The following is a 20,213-nucleotide window of genomic DNA, read 5'->3' as shown; positions in this document are numbered from 1 at the left end:
AAGAGTTATCACTGATATACTTCTTAAAGGCACTGATGATTATGAATTTCTTTCCATCTAGTAAAACTTTAAATTGTGATTCTATACCTTCTTCAAAACTTAATCTGACCATTTTGACCCTGGAAGTCTCTTACAAACATGAACAACTTTCAAAAGGAGACGTCAGGCCCTAACTGGTTTGGCTCAGTGGATAGAGCGTCGGCCTGCAGACTGAAGGGTCCCAGGTTAGATTCCGGTCAAGGGCATGTACCTTGGTTGTGGGCACATCCCCAGTAGGGAGTGTGCAGGAAGCAGCTGATCGATGTTTCTCTCTCATCGATGTTTCTAACTCTCTATCCCTCTCCCTTCCTCTCTGTAAAAAATCAATAAAATATATTTTTTTTTAAAAAAGGAGACATCAGAGGCAAAAACTAAAACCATTTTCCTTAAGAACAGGAGGAAGACAGGGATTCCCACTTTCACCACTCTTATTCAACATGTACTGGAAGTCCTAGCCACAGTGATCAGACAAAAAGACATCAAAGGCATCCAAATTGGAAAGGAAGAAGTAAAACTCATTATTGAAGATGACATGATATTGTACATAGAAAACCCTAAAGACTCCACCAAAAAACTACTAGATTTAATGAATCTGGCAATGTAGCAAATACAAAATCAACACCCAGAAATCGATGGCATTTTTGTACACCAATAATGAATTCTCAGAAAGTGAAACTAAACAAATAATTAATTTACCATTGCAACAAAAAAATTAAGATACTTAAGAATAAATTTAACCAAAAAGGTAAAAGACTTATACTCGAAAAACTACAGGATGTTGAAAAAAGAGATAGAGGAAGATATAAATAGGAGGAAGAATAAACCGTGTTCATGGATTGATAGAATTAACAGAATTAAAATGTCCATAATATCCAAAGCAATCTATAGATTCAATGTAATCCCTATTAAAATACCAGCAGCATATTTCACAGATCTAGAGCAAATACTCCAAAAATTTATATGGAACCCAAAAAGACCCAGAATAGCTACAGCAATCTTGAGAAAGAAGAACAAAGTTGGAGAATCACAATACTAGATATCAAATTATACTACACAGCCACCATAATCAAAACAGCCTGGTACTGGCACAAGAACAGGCATATAAATTAATGGAACAGATCAGAGGCCCCAGAAATCGACCCAAGCCATTACACTCAATTAATAATTGAAAAATATTAAGTAGATAAGAACATACAATGGTGTCAAGACAGTCTCTTCAATAAATGGTGTTTGGAAAATTGGACAGATACATGCAAAAAAAAATGAAACTAGACCACCAACTTATACCATACACAAGAATAAACTCAAAATGAATAAAAGACTTAAATGTAAATTGAGAAACCATTAAAATCCTAGAAGAAACCATAGGCAGCAAAATCTCAGACATCTCTTGTAGCAATGTTTACCAATACATCTGCTAGGGCAAAAAAAACTAAGGAGAAAATAAACAAATGGGACTACATCAAAATAAAAAGCTTCAGCACAGCAAAAGAAACCATCAACAAAACAAAAAGGGAGCCCACTGTATGGAAAAACATATTTGGCAATGATATATCTGACAAAGGTTTAATATCCAAAATATATAAGGAATTCATACAACTTAACAGAAGGAAGACAAACAATCCAATCAAAAAATGGGCAAATGACCTAAATAGACACTTCTTCAAAGCAGACATACAGATGGCCAAGAGACATATGAAAAAATGCTCAAAGTCACTGATAATCAAAGAGATGCAAATTAAAACAACAATAAGGTATCATCTCACACTTGTCAGAATGGCTTCCATCAACAAACGACAAGTGTTGGTGAGGATGTGGAGAAAAAGGAACCTAGTACACTACTGGTGGGAATGCAGACTGGTGCAGCCATTATGGAAATCAGTATAGAGTTTCCTCAAAAAAGTAAAAATGGAACTGTCATTTGATCCAGTGATCCCATTTCTAGGAATATATCCTAAGAAACAGGAAACACCAATCAGAAAGAAGGTATGCACCCCTATGTTCAGAGCAGCACGATTTACAATAGCTAAGATTTGGAAACAGCCCAAGGGCCCATCATCAGATGAGTGGATAAAAAGGTGTGGTACATATACACAATGGAATACTACGCAGCTATAAAAAAGGAAGAACTCTTACCATTTGCAAGAGCATGGATTGACCTGGAGAGTATTATGCTAAGTGAAATAAGCCAGTCAGAGAAAGACAAGTACCACATGATCTCACTCATATGTGGAATCTAATGAACAAAATAAAGTGATGAACAAAACAGATCCAGAGACATAGCAGCATAGAAGAGACTGTGGAAAGAGATCAACCAAAGAACTTGTATGCATACTATGCATAACCCATGGACACAGACAATAGGGTGGTGAAGGTCTGGGATTGGGGGGGTGGGGGGTGGGCGTGAGCTAGAAGGAGTCAATGAGGGGAAAAGGAGGGCATACATAATACTTTCATTATGCTTCTACCAGCATTGGCTATGTTTGAAGTCTTCTATTTTTAAAAAATGCATTGCACGTGTACTTAAGTACTGGTTGATGTGCAGACCATGATGTGAAGTATGCACTGAATGAAATAAACAATATTTTGTATTTTTCAAAGTGCCTCTCTTGACTAAAATATTTGCAAACATCTTCTGATTTAATTCAGAAACATCTAATACTCAACTATGAAAACTGGTTCAAAATATTGACTTCTACCATTTTTTTAAAATATATTCTTATTGATTTCAGAGAGGAAGGAAAGAGGGAGAGAGATAGAAACATCAACGATGAGACTCATTGATCAGCTGCCTCCTGCATGCTCCACACTGGGGATCGAGCCCGCAACCCAGGCATGTGCCCTATGACCTCTTGGTTCACAGGTCGATGCTCAGCCACCGGTCTTGACTTCTACGATTTTTATTTATTTATTTATTTATTTATTTATTTATTTTTAAATATTTTATTGATTTTTTAACAGAGAGGAAGGGAGAGAGATAGAGAGTTAGAAACATCAATGAGAGAGAAACATCGACCAGCTGCCTCCTGCACATCTCCCACTGGGGATGTGACCGCAACCCAGGTACATGCCCTTGACCGGAATCGAACCTGGGACCTTTCAGTCCGCAGACCGACGCTCTATCCACTGAGCCAAACCGGTTTCGGCGACTTCTACGATTTTTAAAAGGGTTTCTTTGGCCCACTGATTTCTCAGACTAACTATACACACAAGTATATGCTATCTGGAAGTTGCTTTAAAATAATTTAGCTAGCAGTTAATCGTTACAGACTTTAAAGTATTTTTTAAAAGAGAGGGGATCCAGAAACAAGAATGGCAGAATGCTGAGAATTGTTGAAGCGGATGATGATGGGTACATGGGAATTTATTACACTAGTCTCCCTAATTTTATATGTAGTATTTCAACATTTACATAATACAAAGTGTTGTTTTTTTAAATCACTGTGAATGTATTGCTCCTATTGTGGATAAATCTTTCACACCCAGTGTAGATACTAAGCTTTGGTGGAGTGGCTGCTCTGTGACCCTGGCAATCTATACTCATCTGTTCCTCATGACAGGCCTGCTTGGTTGGTAGTATTTGCCCCAATTTGATATCTGAGGAAACTGAGATGCAAAGGAATCAGGCCAAGGGCTCAAGGCAAGTGAGATGGGAAGGAGAACAGCCACCCACGGAGGTGTCTACTACACATATTGTTCAGTCCCTTTATAAATATTATTGTACGTGAGCATGTCTGTTTAATTGTCACTTGCAGTATTTTAGTGCATCCTGTTTTTCTAGAAAAATGAATCAGCCTCTCTCTGTTTATCCAAGATAAAAACCAAAAAAAAAAAAAAAGCCCGAGAACAATATTGGTCTGATGGAGGCCATCCTGACTATAAAAGGAAACGCCCCTGAGTCAATATCCTCAGTAAGAGACATCCCCTCATAAAACCAACCCGTAATATTCCAGCGGGGTCCCACTGAGCATAACACCCAGAGCGCTCAGTGGACCCCCACACGCACCCACTGGAGTTCTGACCGCCTGTGCAGGCTTCGGCCTCATCTCAGATTCGCCCCACAAGCTCCATTTCCACAAAGGGCTCCAGCTTTAAAGCTTCTGTAGAGTCTCTTATCTTTGCCCTTAACAGAGATGCCCTCTCCCCACCCTTCTTTTCTGTCTATCATAACTCGACAGCATCTTGAAAACGCAACTTGGGAAGCACCCTCCTCCATGACCCCGAAGCCCAGGCTGAACACTACATGTATCCTCCTTTGCTCTTCCCTAATGAAGCGGTTGTCAGCTCCCTGAATAAATGTCCTTCCTTTCCCATATTATGATAAGCCATTTTCAGGTTTCTCTCTAAAACTCAATGCCAACTATTTAGGACAAAGGCCATGTGTTGATTCATGCTTATGTCCCACAGTCCCAGCAACAGAAACTCAACGCAGCAGAAGGAGGAGAGAGGGAGGGAGGAAGTGCTGTTTTATAAGTACAGGCCAGAGGTGAGTGTAATAGTCACCAAGTAAAGGCAAACTGGTACAGGAAAATTGCTTTTGAAAATCTAACTGAATATTAAGTTTGCTGTGCCATTTTTAGACATCTATTGCTTAATGAAACCAGCATACAGAGTTCCCCCCACTCCCACCCTTTAGGTCAGGCAGCTGAAGGATAATTGGCAAGCACTTAGGCACCACATTGTGGTCACACTCTTGAGGGTCTCTTGGGAATCAAGATGAGCAGAAGGAAAAACACCTCTCAATTCACACTCACTACAGGGCCTACCTTCCCAGAGCCCATGTGAAGCATTAGGCAACCGACCTTACTTTCTCTATGCCCCTCTCTCTCCAGGCCCATGGAGTCGCACGTGGGTGTGTCCTACGCTCACACAATGCAAGGTCACTGTGTTCTTCAAGTACAGGACTACTAGAGTTGTATGGGTTTCCATGGATCAGCTGCTTTCATTATTTGTAGATGGCCTCATTATTTGGAGCCCTTTAGAATTCCATAAATCACATCAATATTATTCATGAACTTCTCCCATAGATATGAAAGTAAAATGTAGGCTATTCCATCATTGGATAAAAGAAAATAGCTGTAACTATAGTAGAAAAGCCTGAAAAGATGTATACCACAGTGGGCAGTGGGTATTCAAATGGTGGACTATGAGAGCTTTTTTCACCTTTGCTTAAAAAAACTATGATTCCTTTTGGCCCTGGCTCAGTTGGTTAGAGCATTATCCTGTACACCAAAAGGTTGTGAGTTTGATTCCCGGTCAGGGCACATACCTAGTTTGTGGGTGTGCTCTCCAATTGGGACACATACAGAGGGAACAAATCAATGTTTCTCTCTCTCTCTCTCTCTCTCTCTCTCTGTCTCTCTCTCTCTCTCTCTCCCCCTTCCTCTCTCTAAAATCAATAAAAACATATCCTCAGGTGAGGATTAAAAATATATATGACTACTTCTGAAATAATTTTTAAGAGTTATTTTAAGGGCTACTATCAAGTTCTTAGGGTGGACTAAAACAAGAGATTACAAAGATAAATAAAGTCTGTGTCCTCTGCAAGCATGTTTTTCAGACACTGAAGAATGATATGAGGGGCTCCTTGAGCCAATAGGCTGCCTGCCCATATTGGCCATAAGCCTGGGCTACAATGTCATGCAGCCAGGTAGCGGCAGACACCAAGGCACTGGGACCCAGTTGGGGGTGGGTGGCCCAGCAACTGAGCATCCATCCGTGCCAGCCAGAGGACCCACATGTTTACCTAACCTTCATGACACCCGAGGCAGGCAAGAGGCTACATAACTTACCCCAGATTACACAGCCAGGAATGGCAGAACCAGGCTTTGAAACCAGGTAAGTCTGGCCCCAGAAAGTGCTCTGAACCAATGGACATGAAGACATGGTCATCACACATCTGGAGCCTGCAGACTAATGGAGAAAAAGTGAGGGATATGTAACGTCAGGTGTGAAGAATATCAGTAAAAAGTAAGGACAGGGATTAGGGAATGTGGAGCAGAGAAACCTTGTAAAGGGCAGAGGTGAGATTTAAACCCACTTTTGTCTGGGCAGTCTCTGAGCTTTGCACTAATATTAGGCTACCTCTCCAAGAGGCAGGAGCCTGGAAAGGCAGAAGAAATGCCAACTGAGGGAACAGTAACCTGACAAGTGTGACCTGTCCCCTCTGCTTCTCCCCTCTCCCCAAGTACCATCTGGGCTCCACAAAGGGGAATGCAGCAGCCAACACCAGCCTCAACCCACTGATGTCTGAGTGATACCCGAAGAGATTTAGGCTGCTGGCCAAACAAGGAAATCCAAGATAAACCTGCCATTCTGTCATGACCTCGAACTGCTGGGAGACACATAAACAATGGCAAGGAGGAACAGCCTGCTCTTTTTAGGGCACCCTTCACACAGAGATGAAATTCACCATCAGTCACACCTCTCTGAGGTGGCACCATGTGGTGCAGGTGGGCAGCAGGGGCTCTCCTGAAGGCAACCCTGTAGGCCCCCTGCAACTTCTCAAAGAATGAAAAATAGCACTGCTTCCCCTCAGACTTCACACTAACTGACAAGTGTGCCTATGAGGCAGTGCTTGTCAGCAATTTTATTAAAGGAGAAATCAGGTGTATAGCACTGGTTGGTGATTTCTTCAATTCCCACACTCACTTTTTTGGAGCTCAATAAAGGTACTTTGGTTCAAGCCTATTACTTTACAAAAGTGCCAAAGGGAGGCCCATGGTTTACCTTTATTGCCCGAGGATGGGATGGTCCAGCAATACGGCCTGCTTGGATTGCTGGTTAAAACTAAAAACTGAACCTTCGGATCATATTACACCAATGGTCTAGTGCTCTCAACATCTCAGGGAGCTGATTTCTAAATTTTGTTTTCCAAATTGGTAATCCTTTGGAAGCATCTAGGATTCTGCCATTGCACCTTCCTTCAGGCGCCCTCTTAGGGACTTGGCTCCATTTAACTGATCTACATACTTTGATTTTTTAAATTTGTTTGGTTCTGGGCTTCATCATAGGGCACTCTTAAGCACCTATTAATACTTTACATAGAATTGCTTTCTGAATCCCAGAAACAGTCTTGTTGGATAAGTACTTTTGTTATCATCTCTGGTTAGAGATGAAGATACTGAGACACAGAGAAATTACGTGCCCAGGGTCACACTGGTCTTAAGAGGCAGAGTCAAGAACTGAGCCCAAACATTCTGACTCCAGAACCTGTATTTTCAACCACTATATAGATAACCTTGTTTTCTTTATGTTTTAAATAGGGCTCTCACAAGTGGAAGCGTGGTGTGGAGCAGAGACAGAGGCACAAGGTCATGAATGGACATCCTAACCTCGGTGGTGTGAGACACAAAGATGTACCTGGATCTTCTTTGAACCTGTTTGGTCGGCCCTCACATTGAAGCCCTCCAAGATGACAGTAGGTCTGACAGCAGAGCTCAGCTAGACTGAGGAGGCTGGATGAAGGGGAGTATTTAGGGATCAGTTGCCTTCAAATTGAGTTCCAAGTGCCTTACGGCAGACCCTTTGGGGAGCTGGGTCTCATGCAACTGCATATCATGTTCTCCTGCACCTGTCCTGCACCACATACACACATCTACCTTTATAAAAGACTTCTTTTAAATAACACAAGAGTATCTACTTGGCATGACAGAGGATGTTTCTATAGGAGTTGACACAAAAGTCTACATCATTTTTATCTACTTCCTATCTATCTGTAGGTCCAGATCCAGCTCAAATCCTATCTAATTCTACTAACAACATTTCCACTGCAAAAAGTTACAACTATGTGTGCCCCACATCTAGGAATAAACTCTCCAGGCTGCAGAAACCACACACATCATCCTTTACAGAAGAATCTTAAGTTTTTTATGCAGTGCCTTCAACTACTCGACTTGCTCAGGATGATACAAGTGCAGAGGGGTGCAAACAAACTACAGAACCCCGAGCACCAGTACAGACCTGGGAAGGAAAATGCTGTACTGGTATTAATTTTGCTGAGTGAACCACACATCCCTAAAAACAAATTTGCTGCCATTCTCACTTTATGGTCCCAAGAATGTCCCACAATGACATCCTTTTCTACTTTGATTTTTGCCTTGCTTGAACTGTTTTAAGGTACACCAAATATGGCTATTTAAAGGGCAAAAAAACAGGGACCAAACAGCTTCTATGCTTCTCTTATAAAGAACGAGTCCTTGTTTTTAAACTTTTCAAGCTTCTTAAATTTGCTTTTTCACTGTCTACTTTTAAAAGTTGCAGACGGTAACTCTAATCACAGAAGTCTTTGAGAAACTATATTTCTATGATTTTTTTAAAACTCAAGTAATGTTATTGGAAGGAAGGAGAAAACCACATTGCCCAAACAGAAGTGACTAATGCTGGGAGCAAGTGCTGTAAGAAATAAGGCCCCACAGAGAAAGAGACCACTGCATCTCTGTAGCCTACTATGTGTTACTGTGGCCAGGACTATTCGGTTACTAGCAACCAGATTTTCCAGCTCCCTTGATGTGTTAACCAAAGTAACCAGGTGCAACTCCTTTCACTGGCAATATTCTTTCTGCTAATGATAGGAAAAAGAAAGAAAACCAGGAGGAACAACAACTAAGGAGAAGAAATTTTTATAAACACTCAATTCAGTAGAAGGCAGAAGTCACACCATATGGCCCATGCCCAGTTATGTTACAGATCCATTTGTGAAGAACTACATGTGTTCTGTTGTGTGGTGTTATGCATTGCAGGTGGTCTCAAAAAGTTTCACATGGAAGATAGACCAGTGAGCTACATTAAGCTCTTAGACTCCTTTACTATCGTTTGGATATGCTGGCACAGTTTCAAAATTTGTATGCAGTTTTCCTTTGATGTTGTAAGTATGCTTGCACTGGGTCCCAAAGAGTCAAAATGGCTTAATCGGTCATGTAGTTTTCCTTTATTCTCTGGAGTCACTCATTCCCCTCAATGTAAAAAGCATTTTAGTAGAAATCATGAATCCATGTCTCATACTCCACCTGCAAAAATCATAAGCCTCTCTGCTACATTCCCTTCTACCACCACCTAATGACATGATTGGTAATAACTATTTTCTAATGAATACAAAATCTTTCATTTTAAAAACACCAAGGGGCTTGTTTTAACCCAGTCTTGTGAAGTGTTTCCCTGACAACAATGTTTTAGTTACAACCAGATTGATTAAAGCAAAATAGGGATATTGCTATTATTTTCCCCAAGTGCTATTATCTTTTCGGTTGTTATTTGAATAATAGATTTATTTTTCAGCCCTAACCGGTTTGGCTCAGTGGATAGAGCATCGGCCTGCAGACTGAAAGGTCCCAGGTTCGATTCCGGTCAAGGGCATGTACCTTGGTTGCAGGCACATCCCCAGTAGGAGGTGTGTAAGAGGCAGCTGATCGATGTTTCTAACTCTCTATCCCTCTCCCTTCCTCTCTGTAAAAAATTAATAAAATATATTTTTTAAAAAAATAGATTTATTTTTCAAAAACCATGGAAATACAACCAATTTTCAATTTATTAGAGACATCAAATATATACTAATAATATATGAATAATATAATAATGATAATCTTTTGGTAATTACTACCAAATTCTATTTTCCCACATAGTAGAAGAAAACTGAAGAATTAATATACTTGATTCAATAACCAACTAAAATGATTCTGAGTTGATCATCATTATTTCCTATCACCAATAAAATCCATGGCAATAGTCTTGGATCCAATAACTATTTCTAAGAATTAATTCTAATTAAGATGTATTTTTAAAACCTATCAGAATATTTATCACAAAGCTTATTTAAAGTGTGAAATGAGAAATGATCTAAATAATCACTAATGGGGGCTGGATGAATTAATTAGGGTAGGGCCATAAAACAGAATACTGGACAGCCAATAAAGTCAGGCTACAATGCCACTAGTTGTGAAAGGCATCCCAAATCACTAAGTTTGCAAAATCTGTTCTTTCTTTATTTTATGAATTAAAGCCCAAACAACTTCACTTTCATGAACTTTTATTCTGACATCTGGCTTGAACAAGAGAGAAATAATTTCTATGGGGGAATGTAGATCTATATAAATAGAAATATTATTGCTTCCAGGACTAATCATCTACTATGTATCCATAGAGAAAAGAAGTAAAATCATAATGAACAAACTGGAGGGCTACTTCTTACGGCAGATGGGAAACTGCATGTAGAGCTAAAAAGGTACAATCCTCTCTGAATGACCTTCATTCACAATGACGGCATTTAATTCTGCATCTCCTTATTTCCTTTATGCAGTCTGGGCAATGCCGTGCTCACTCCCCTGTATGCGTGTCATCTCTCCAGTGAGCCTACAGGGTTAAAACTAGGGTCTGTCTCCCACTGCAATGAAAGTATGTGGCATTTCTTGGCATCTCTTCCTCTCTTCTGCCCACCCCCCACCATGACCACTTCCATTAAGAAACTTCTCCTTCTCCATTCCAATTATGCATTTCCTGGGTGGTGACCAATCCAGTGCCCCGTTTGGCTGGGGTCAGCGGAGGGCAAGCAAGTAGATACTGGTGTACACTGAAGCTGGGGGTAGGAGGAAGTCCTCTCACCCTTCAAAATTGCTCACCTGAGATACAGAAAGCCCAGGTCTGCCAGGGGCCACACTCCTGCTAATGGGAAAAGAGATGTGGCCAAGAAAGAGAGAAATGCCAGGAAACAGATGGGAGTCCAAATAATACAGATGTAGTACCCAGATCTGGAGTCAACTTTAACCTCACTTGGTACATACATGAGCTAGTATGAGCTGGACATCTGTCACTTGCAGTTGGAACAGTACTGACTGGCTCGTTCTCATCCACACAAGCCAGAGAGAGGACTCTACATTCTGTGTTGTGTTCATGGCCAAAAGTTCCAATCTCTGCTCTCCAAGCTCTCCAGGTAATTGGGTTATCACCTTGAAGGTGTAGTCACACGGATTCACTTTGTTGCACCCTTCTAAAATAGTGGTGTTTATGCAAAGGAGAAGAAACTGGTTCTTTCTGTTTCTTAGGAAACTTATAAAAATAAATCATAATCACTAATCTTCATAGAAAGTTTCTTCTCAGGAAAGGTTGTTAGTTAAATAGACAACTCTGCCCTTTTTATCCCTGCCTTGGGTGTCAGAATTATAGTGACTTGGTTTGTTTGTTTGTTTTTAATGAAGCAAAAATTAGGACTACATACAAGCAAGTGTTTTCTCATAAGGAAGACATGAGTTGTTCTAAACACAGCACTAAATGCCCTGACTCAACCCAAATGCCACCTCCTTAATCACTAATACACCTCCATACAGCACCCTGTTTTCCATTTAAGTACCTACCAAGTCCCTCCCTTCCTTGATGTCTGATACCCAGTTGAGCTCATGGATCAAGGTGACACTCATAAACCATTCCTAGCAATGAATGTGCTGCAACCACACAGTAATGACTGCAAAGTAATTGTCACTCATGACAAATGAATTTTCCTGCAGGGCCCAAGAAATAAACACATCACAGATATGCTCTGAATCAAATCAAGGTACAAGGGACAGGTCTTAAACTGGGGAAATTGTGTATGTGAAGATTTCGGTAGAAAACAACTGTAAATAAATTAATCCCACTCTGTCAATCCTCTACATTCATTACTGAAACTTACTAATTAATAACAGAGCCTCCAAAAAAGTGCCCAAAACCCAGTAGACAGTGATGCAACATCCAGGTAAGCATCCTTTGTGTTACATGATCCTATTTCCTATGCATTTTTTTCTCCCCTAAAATCCACCCAGGTGAAATCAGACTATACAAAACAAACCTAATAACTTATCTTGCTTGAGCCAAAATTTAAAGAGAATGCTTGTGTATACTTATATATATATATATATATATATATATATATATATATATAAGGGGGGAAAAAACATTGACCAGAAACAATGTGTTTAGCATACAAATAAAAATAATATTTACCTCAAATAATTTTCATTAAAAACCCAGAAGCAGACTCACTATTATTGGTTAAAGATGAAGAGAAGGTATTGGAAGTGTTTGCTCATGAAGACTACAAAATGGCAGCAGTTGAAAAATCAGCCATATTGAGTTTATGTTCAGATGGGGTGATGAAATACGTATAACATAGGTGTGCATCCAAGAATAGTATCAAAAACAAGATGTTGCCCAACCTTGGAATATAGTGAATAGGTAGTTGGAACACCTACTCTGTCCTGAGGCCACCAAGCAGCTTCTTGGCTAATACTTTATTTATGCCCTGCCCTGTCCTCTCTTAGTTCACACTAATGTAATATCCTGTCTACTGTGCCACTCCCCAGCACCTCTCTAAAGCAAGGCAATCTTAGGCCAGGTAAGCTAGAGGCTAACAAAAAATGTCAAATGAGACATGAGAAGTATATTAGGGACTTAGGCTTGCCAGATTTAGCAAATAAAAATGCAGTCTATCCCATTATATCTGAACTAGAGGCCCTGTGCATGAAATTCACCCTCTCACAGTCTAGGAGCCCTTGGGGGATGTCCGACTGACGCCTTAGCGCTGCCATGGAAGCAGAAGAGGCTCCCGCCACTGCCGCTGCACTCGTCAGCTGTGAGCCCAGCTTCTGGTTGAGTGGCACTCCCCCTATGGAAGCCTACTGACCACCAGGGGGCAGCTCCTGCATTGAGCATCTGCCCCCTGGTGGTCAGTGCACATCATAGCGACTGGTAGTTCTGCTATTAGGTCAATTTGCATATCAGCCTTTTATTATGTAGGATTTCAGATACACAACAAAAAATTTTAGGATGTTGTGTCTCGTACAATATTTGGGATATACATATACTAAAAATTTAACCATTGTTTATCTAAAAATCAGATTTAACTAGACATCTGTATTTTATCTGGTAACCCTACTTAGGGTAAACATCTGTTGTTGACTACAAATCAACTACTCACATTTCTTTCCTGACTGTAATCCAAATTTCCTGGGAAACACTTGCCCCCATTTTCAGCCATGTGGGGTGTTGTGTGGGATAGTCAACTCTGAATTTATGCTGAGCAATGAAATGCAATAGGCAAAGGAAGACCACATTTTGATGAAAACAAACTACTCTTTATTCTGCTAGAGGTAAGGAAGCTGAGAGAATAGATGCTATGACAGCTGCCTTAAACCAAGTTCTTCCATGTCCCCTTCTGAAATGCTGGAGAAGCCAAGAATGGGAGCTGGTGGTAAAAGCTGAAGAGTGTGCTGTGGCCACAGCAGGCATCCCCAATAAACTGGTTAAAATCTGTTCCAAACCAACCAGAGACATCCATGTGGTATGACCCATGAGACTCCGGGTGTTTTGTTTGTTTGTTTGTTTTTATCCATTGATAAGATTTACAAAGCTCTCTAGGGTGGGTCTTCCCCTCTTTCTTTTAGTGTAGCCTGGACTGTTTTTTTTGGTGGGGTTTTTTTTTTTTTGGGGGGGGGGGGGAGAGAAGTACTGTTTTAAAAACAATTCTAAAGGCATAAAAAATTCCAGTTATTAAGCCAGCAGGGAAACCCAAATAACAAACAATATTCTAACAAACAGCTTCCACTGAATTAAATTTGAATCTTGGTATTTCCCACTGTTTTGTAAGAGTGGCTAATTTTTCCCCAGGAGTCTCTCTATCCATATGATGGAGAGGGTGTGCCCATGCCAACAGGAAATACAAGGTGAGCTTTTACAGGTTTGGGAAAATGACTATCTAGATCAAGTCCAACCATTTCAGACTTTTAGCACAAGGGATCAAGTCTTACAGATACTTCTTCTATCCATCATCTCTACCAAATAACTTAAGAAAAAATTAAAAGAAAAACATTTTTTTCTTCACTGTGTAGCATAGGTTTAAAAGGAAAAGTCTTTTGCAACTCCAGAGCATTTAAAGTCTGAAGACTGAGAAGGCCTTAGCCTCCCTGTTAAATAAATCACGCTTTTTATAAAAAACAATTCATTCCTTTCTCAAACAAAAATGTTTGTCTTTGATCCTACAGCAGAGATCTTCAGGCTCACGAAAGTACTTATATTTATACTTTCCACCCATTCATCTGGATATTTATTCCCATACAAAGAAGGGCCTCGAAGATCATCTAAGAACTAGTTTAATATTTCTTAGCTTAAGGAAACTCACCAACCAGAACTCAAATGAGGACTCTTTCCATTGAAGCCCAAGTTTGGTTTCCCCAATATCACTCCTGTGCTTTGTCATTTCTGAATCTGAAGGAAACAGTCTCTCCTTTCTGGTTTTCAAGTACCAGTGACCTGTCCAGCACCATAGTGAGCTCTAAAACAAAGTCATGAAGATACGCTTCTTCATCATTCATATTTGATAGATACCTTTTGTTTTAGACAGAACTGGCCCTTAATAATGCATTAAAATCCCTATAGCCCAGTCAGCGTAGCTCAGTAATTGAGCGTCAAACTATGAACCAGGAGGTCACAGTTCGATTCCCGGTCAGGGCACATGCCCGGGTTGTAGGCTCAATCCCCAGTGTGGGTGGGGCGTGCAGGAGGCAGCTGATCAATGATTCTCTCTCATCATTGATGTTTCTATCTCTCTCTCCCTCTCCCCTCCTCTCTGAAATCAATAAAAATATATATATATATTTTTAAAAGCCCTATAAGTTCTAAATTGGGTAATAGCACATATTAGAGAAATTAAAAAAAAAAAATTCAAGTCAGCCAACCCATCCACTCTGGAATATTTGATTTTGAAAGCACATAACAATATGAAAAGTATACATACAAGCACATGGGAAAATCTGTAAATTTCTTAGGTGATGAGATTTTTTTCCATGAGTCTTTTCTTAAAAGAATTTCCAATTATCATTATAAATTATTTTTGCAATAAATAATATTCTAACATTTAAGTGAACCATAAGTATGAATAATGTTCCCAAAATAACTTGTATAAAAGTCTTAAGTCTTTAAAATTTTGCTTCTGCCTCCAGCTCTCGCAATGAACAGGAAGAGATAGGAAAAAAGAGATTTTTTTACACAGGAAAAAAGAAAATCAGCAACATCTCAGAACAACAACCAAAGACAAAGATCTACAATTTCAGAGGTCATCTACTCCTCTTTGGCCACCTGAAAGACAGGCTATGCCTCCATCTGGAGACAGGGGATCAGAACTTATTGCTCTTCCTCCAGACCAGCTCAGGTCTGCTCAGCTCACTATATTTTCAGGCAGTCATGAGACAGAAACACAAGGCCAAGGCTTTGCACAGTCGCGTGCCCAAGCCTTTCTGGCCTTGTCGGGCAGCAAACAGAAGGAGTCTGTATATAAGTCAGGGCTCCTGAGCCCCAGAACCAACACGAGGCACTCATGATCCTTAAGGTAATGAAAATAGCTGATAACTCAGCTATTTAAACTCTCCTTTCCAGGGTCATGGTGTAGAACACAAGGTCTGGATGTTACCCCAGGAATGGTGTCCATTCTCACCTCATCTATTTCTTTTTGCACAATTTGCATTTGGATGCAGCAAAGTAAATTTCCTTTGCTCATTTCTTCCGTTTCTAAGCTCTACTTACTAGTAATTCTTAAAAGAAGCACGAAGGGTCCCAGGTTCGATTCCAGTCAAGGGCATGTACCTTGGTTGTGGGCACATCCCCAGTAGGGAATGTGCAGGAGGCAGCTGATCGATGTTTCTCTCTCATCAATGTTTCTAACTCTCTATCCCTCTCTCTTCCTCTCTGTAAAAAAATCTATAAAATATATTGAAGAAAAAAAAAAGAAGCACAATCAAATGATGGAAAGGTCAAACTTAATGGAAAAAAAGGAGTGTCAATGCCCCAGAAACAAATATTCTTGTCGAGATCTCCCACACAAAATCTGATCACTGTGACCGCCTGGAAATGTTGACTTGTTCACAACTGCTATGCGGTTCAGACTAGTGAGGAGGAGGCCAGGCAAGACCTGTCTCCACTCACCTGGGGCCAGAAGAGAATGGGGAAGTGAAGATTCCTATCTCCCCACAATCCATTTTCTCTACCTCCCACCAAGTTCACAGGGGCAGAAACTAAGCTTGGATGAGTAAAATGACTTACTTTCCATTCTATCAAAAGACCTACTGTTACAAATGTAAAAGTTATATGTTTCTAAAACCTACTTACATTAAACAACAAAAATTATTTTTGTGATTCTGGGTATGGAGGCAGGCCTTGCCTAAAATCCAAAAGTGTACGGTTCCTTGATTTGTAGTAACAACACTAGCCAAATCAGTGATACAGTTCTGAAATCACCCTCCAAGTAAAGCTTGGATCATATTAACATTTCATCCCTTACCCAGTTACTGAAAAAGACATTTTTAGTCTTCACATACAAACAACAAACATAAGAGCCAATAGATGCTTAATAAGCATAAATGCAGCTACCTCTGAGATAACAACCTCAGGTAAAAGCCTACAAAGTAAGTGCTCCATCTTCCTTGCTCATCCCCACTGCACCTTACTAACAGTGACAACTTTAAGCATTTATTTTTAGTTATTTACTTATTCATTTTTATAGCCATAGTGAGGTCCCTCTGCACTTGTTGTCCCCCCAGGCCACACCCCTTCTATCTTGATCCTGACTCTAAGGAAGCAAGCAAGGTAGTTTCCATTATGAGAAAACTGGGCTTGCTGAAGTTGTGCAAGCTCAGCAAGTGGCAGAGCTGTGATTCAAACCAGAACGTCTGACTACAAATCTCATGAGTACTCCCTATGACTGCTCCCTGCACTGGTGATCAAGTCTCCAGCCACCTGTCCCTGCATGCTGTGCAAACACAGCCACCAGGTCCTGTTCCTACTTCTACAGCAGCGAGGGCAACTGCTGTTGACAACCGGGGAAACCACCACAGGGAAGGCCATTTCCCCCTCAAAAATAAGTGTAATTAGCCAAACGATGCAAACATCAATAGATCAATAGATGAACAAAATGTGGTATATCTATATAATGGGATAGTATTTAGCCATAAAAAGAAAGTACAAAAAAAGAAAAAAAAGAAAGGAAGTACTGATATGTACTAAAACACAGATAAACCTTGAAAACAGTATGCCAACCAAGTAAAACAAACCAGTCACCAAGTCCATATAATATATGATTAATTTATATAAAATGTCTAGAATAGGTCAGCCTGTAGAGATGTAAAGTATATTGGCATAAGGCTAGGGAGGATGAGGGTACATGGGTTGGGGGGAGGGTGAGAGTTAATAAGCTATCTCACCAGTACAGGATTCTCTTTGGGGTGATAAAGGCATTCTTAAATTGATTGTGATGATGGTTGCACATATCTGTGAATATACGAAAAACCATCACATTGTTCACATTAAATAAGTAAAATGCATGGTATGCAAATTATATCTCAATAAAGCTATTTAAAAATAAATATAATCAGTTAAGAAAATTAAAACAGATCTTAGCTATTATCTCCTTCAAATTCCTCATTTAAAGGTGAGGATACCTAGCAATGACCTCAATATTAGGGTCTAAATCAGTGTCCCAATGTGCTCTGCCTACTAGACCTACTTACTACTCAATGGCCCCTGGGTACCCAACTCCATGCCAGACCATGGATAATGGGAGACCTTAACCCTGCCCCCACAGAGCTTAATTGTAGCTGGGCTTTTTCAGGTCTTAAACTGTGGAGGTATACCCAACAGCCTGTAGCACTGAGTTCAGAGCAGGTAAAGACCACAGGAGCTGAGGGTTCAGGCAGGAAGTGATGGCACTCCGGGGAAGGGAGACAGGCACTGGCAAGTAAGAATTCAATTTATCCCAGGCCTTGCAGATGAGGTTTAAATAGCATTGCAGCCCCATGACTAGAATAGGTGAGTGGGCAGGACTTCAGCCTGGAGAGGGCAGGATGCAGGGAGAGTCTAAAGTGGGAATGCCAGGATTCAAGCTGTCCTGGGTAGAAGCCAGGATGTTGTAACCTGCAAATGAAGTATCAAGACACACACAGGGTAAGGGCAACAGGAAGGGAGAAGAAGGCAGGATGAGAGATCACACAGGGGAAAAACAAAATCCAAACACTCAAGACCTGTGACAGGGGACAGAGGGACAGCCAGGGCACTGTCCCTGGGCCTTAACTATTACTAGCTATGTGACAGGTCAGGCTACTTAAACGCTCTGTGTCTCAGTTTCCTGAGTAAAGGGAGGGTAAAACTAGCATTTCAGTCAGAGTTGTTGGGAGAATAAAGTGTGTCAGTGCTTAGCACAATGCCTGGCACAGAGAAGCGCTATGTCATGTTGGTTAGATAAATACAAGTAAATGCAGATTAAAATCTTTGTGACCCAACTTTTGAAGACAACAGCAGCAGCCAGGAAAAGCCTCTATCTCCCAGCAAGCTTCCTTTTCACTCACTTTCCCCCATTCATTCACCCCACACTCTAAGTTCTAGGAAGAATAAAACATGCTGCATGCCCTCGAGGGTGGCCTTCTGGGAGAAAAGGGCCAGAAAAAGAGCCATGACTATTCCCCACCAACACCAATGCACAATAAATGGCTGAACAACACACTTGGTGAACAGGAAGGACAGGAAGGACCTGGGCCAGCCAAGCTGGTGTTGTGCTGGCAGCTGGAACTCCTATTTAAGCAGCCGGTGTCCTGAGGCGAAGCTCAGATGGCACTCACCCTTCTACCCAAGGCTGCCCTTTCCAGGCATGGCCTCGGGCCTGGGAACAGTCAGCCTCTTTCCTGCTTTGGTTCCTAGTAGCTCGCCCTCCAGGCCTGGCCACAGCTTCTCCTCACCATGCCTGTCCCCTCACAGCTGAAATCAAAGACACTGAGGCCAAACCTTGACCTGACAATGCTGGTCAGAAAGTTCTGGGCAGGGCTTATAGACTAGAAGAGGAGGACTTTCTAGCTGGAGGAAGGAACACAGTCTGTGTCTTGACCCAAGCGTCAGACAATGGTCAGAAATCAGAACAGGGCTCTTGCTCCATACTCACCTGCATGTGGCTGTGATTATGCGGTGGTGTCTTTGCCCACCCCACCTCCCTGGTGCACATTCACAGGACTGTTGGAAATATAGCGCCCATATTTCTAAAAGCTGTTAATTATCACATAAATGCAATGTAATTTTAGTAACTAGACTTGTTGAGTCGCATGTCTTTAGGTAATTACCAAAAATATCCCTTCAAAATGACGAAAAACTCAAATGAAGTAAGAACTGGATTTATACCAGGTATTTCAGATGAGGCTTAAATAACAGTTTCATTACATAGAAAATGGATAAATAAACTGTGGTATAGTCATATGCTGGACTAATATATAAAGTAGATTTCTAGCTACTATCATGAAAAAACATACTTTCAAGTAAAAAAAAAAAAAAGGAAGTTAAGTTACAACATGTAAAAAAACATTGAGAGGTTTCTCCATGAACATGTATGTATGTCTGAAGGGCAGACCCTGAACAGAGAGGGAGGATCACCCTCCCGGGAGATGAATAGAGCTGGGGGTAGAGAGGTAAGACAGACACAAAATATAACTTGGGAAGTTTAAAAAAATTAAAGAATGGATATTGTTGTATTTAAATATACTGCCATCTTGCCGTGGCTGGTTTGGCTCAGTGGATAGAGCGTCAGCCTGCAGACTGAAGGGTTCCAGGCTCGATTCCGGTCAAGGTCACATTCCTGGGTTGCACGCCCAGTCCCCAGTGGGGGATGTGCAGGAGGTGGCCAACCAATGGTTCTCTCTCATCATTGATGTTTCTATCTCTCTCTCTCCCTCTCCCTTCCTTTCTGAAATCAATAAAAATATTTAAAAATAAATAAATAAATAAATAAACTGCCATCTATGAGTAAAGTAAACTGGTTTACTTTAAATTCTTCCCTTTACAGAGAAACCAAGATGGCGGCATAGGTAAACACCAGAAATTGCTGCCTTGCACAACCATTTCAAAAATACAACTAAAAGACAAAACGGACATTGTCCAGAACCAATGGAAGGCTGACTGAGTGGAAATTCTACAACTAGAAGGAAAGAGAAAAGCACACTGAGACTCAGAGGAGGTGTGGAAGTAAAGTGCAGAGGTACGGAGGCGCACGTGGAAAGGGCTGGCAACTGAGGATGCAGCTGTCTTTTTGAATCGGGAGGGAGTCACAAGCCACTGACTGCTCTGAAATCCAGTTCCGGGTGAGTCTCTGGAGACCTAGACTCATACGGGGAGAAACTGGACTG

General features: G+C 40.9%; 1 protein-coding gene across 1 annotated transcript in view; it reads right to left on the bottom strand.

Moving 5' to 3' along the window:
* WWTR1 (WW domain containing transcription regulator 1) overlaps positions 1-20,213 on the bottom strand; it is a 184,621-nt gene that overhangs the window by 142,178 nt on the left and 22,230 nt on the right. The gene's annotated exons all lie outside the window — the stretch shown is intronic.

The sequence above is a fragment of the Myotis brandtii genome, unplaced genomic scaffold (assembly GCF_000412655.1).
Source record: "Myotis brandtii unplaced genomic scaffold, ASM41265v1 scaffold179, whole genome shotgun sequence".
Classification (NCBI taxonomy): Eukaryota; Metazoa; Chordata; class Mammalia; order Chiroptera; family Vespertilionidae; genus Myotis; species Myotis brandtii.
This window is presented reverse-complemented; position numbering and strand designations above follow the sequence as displayed.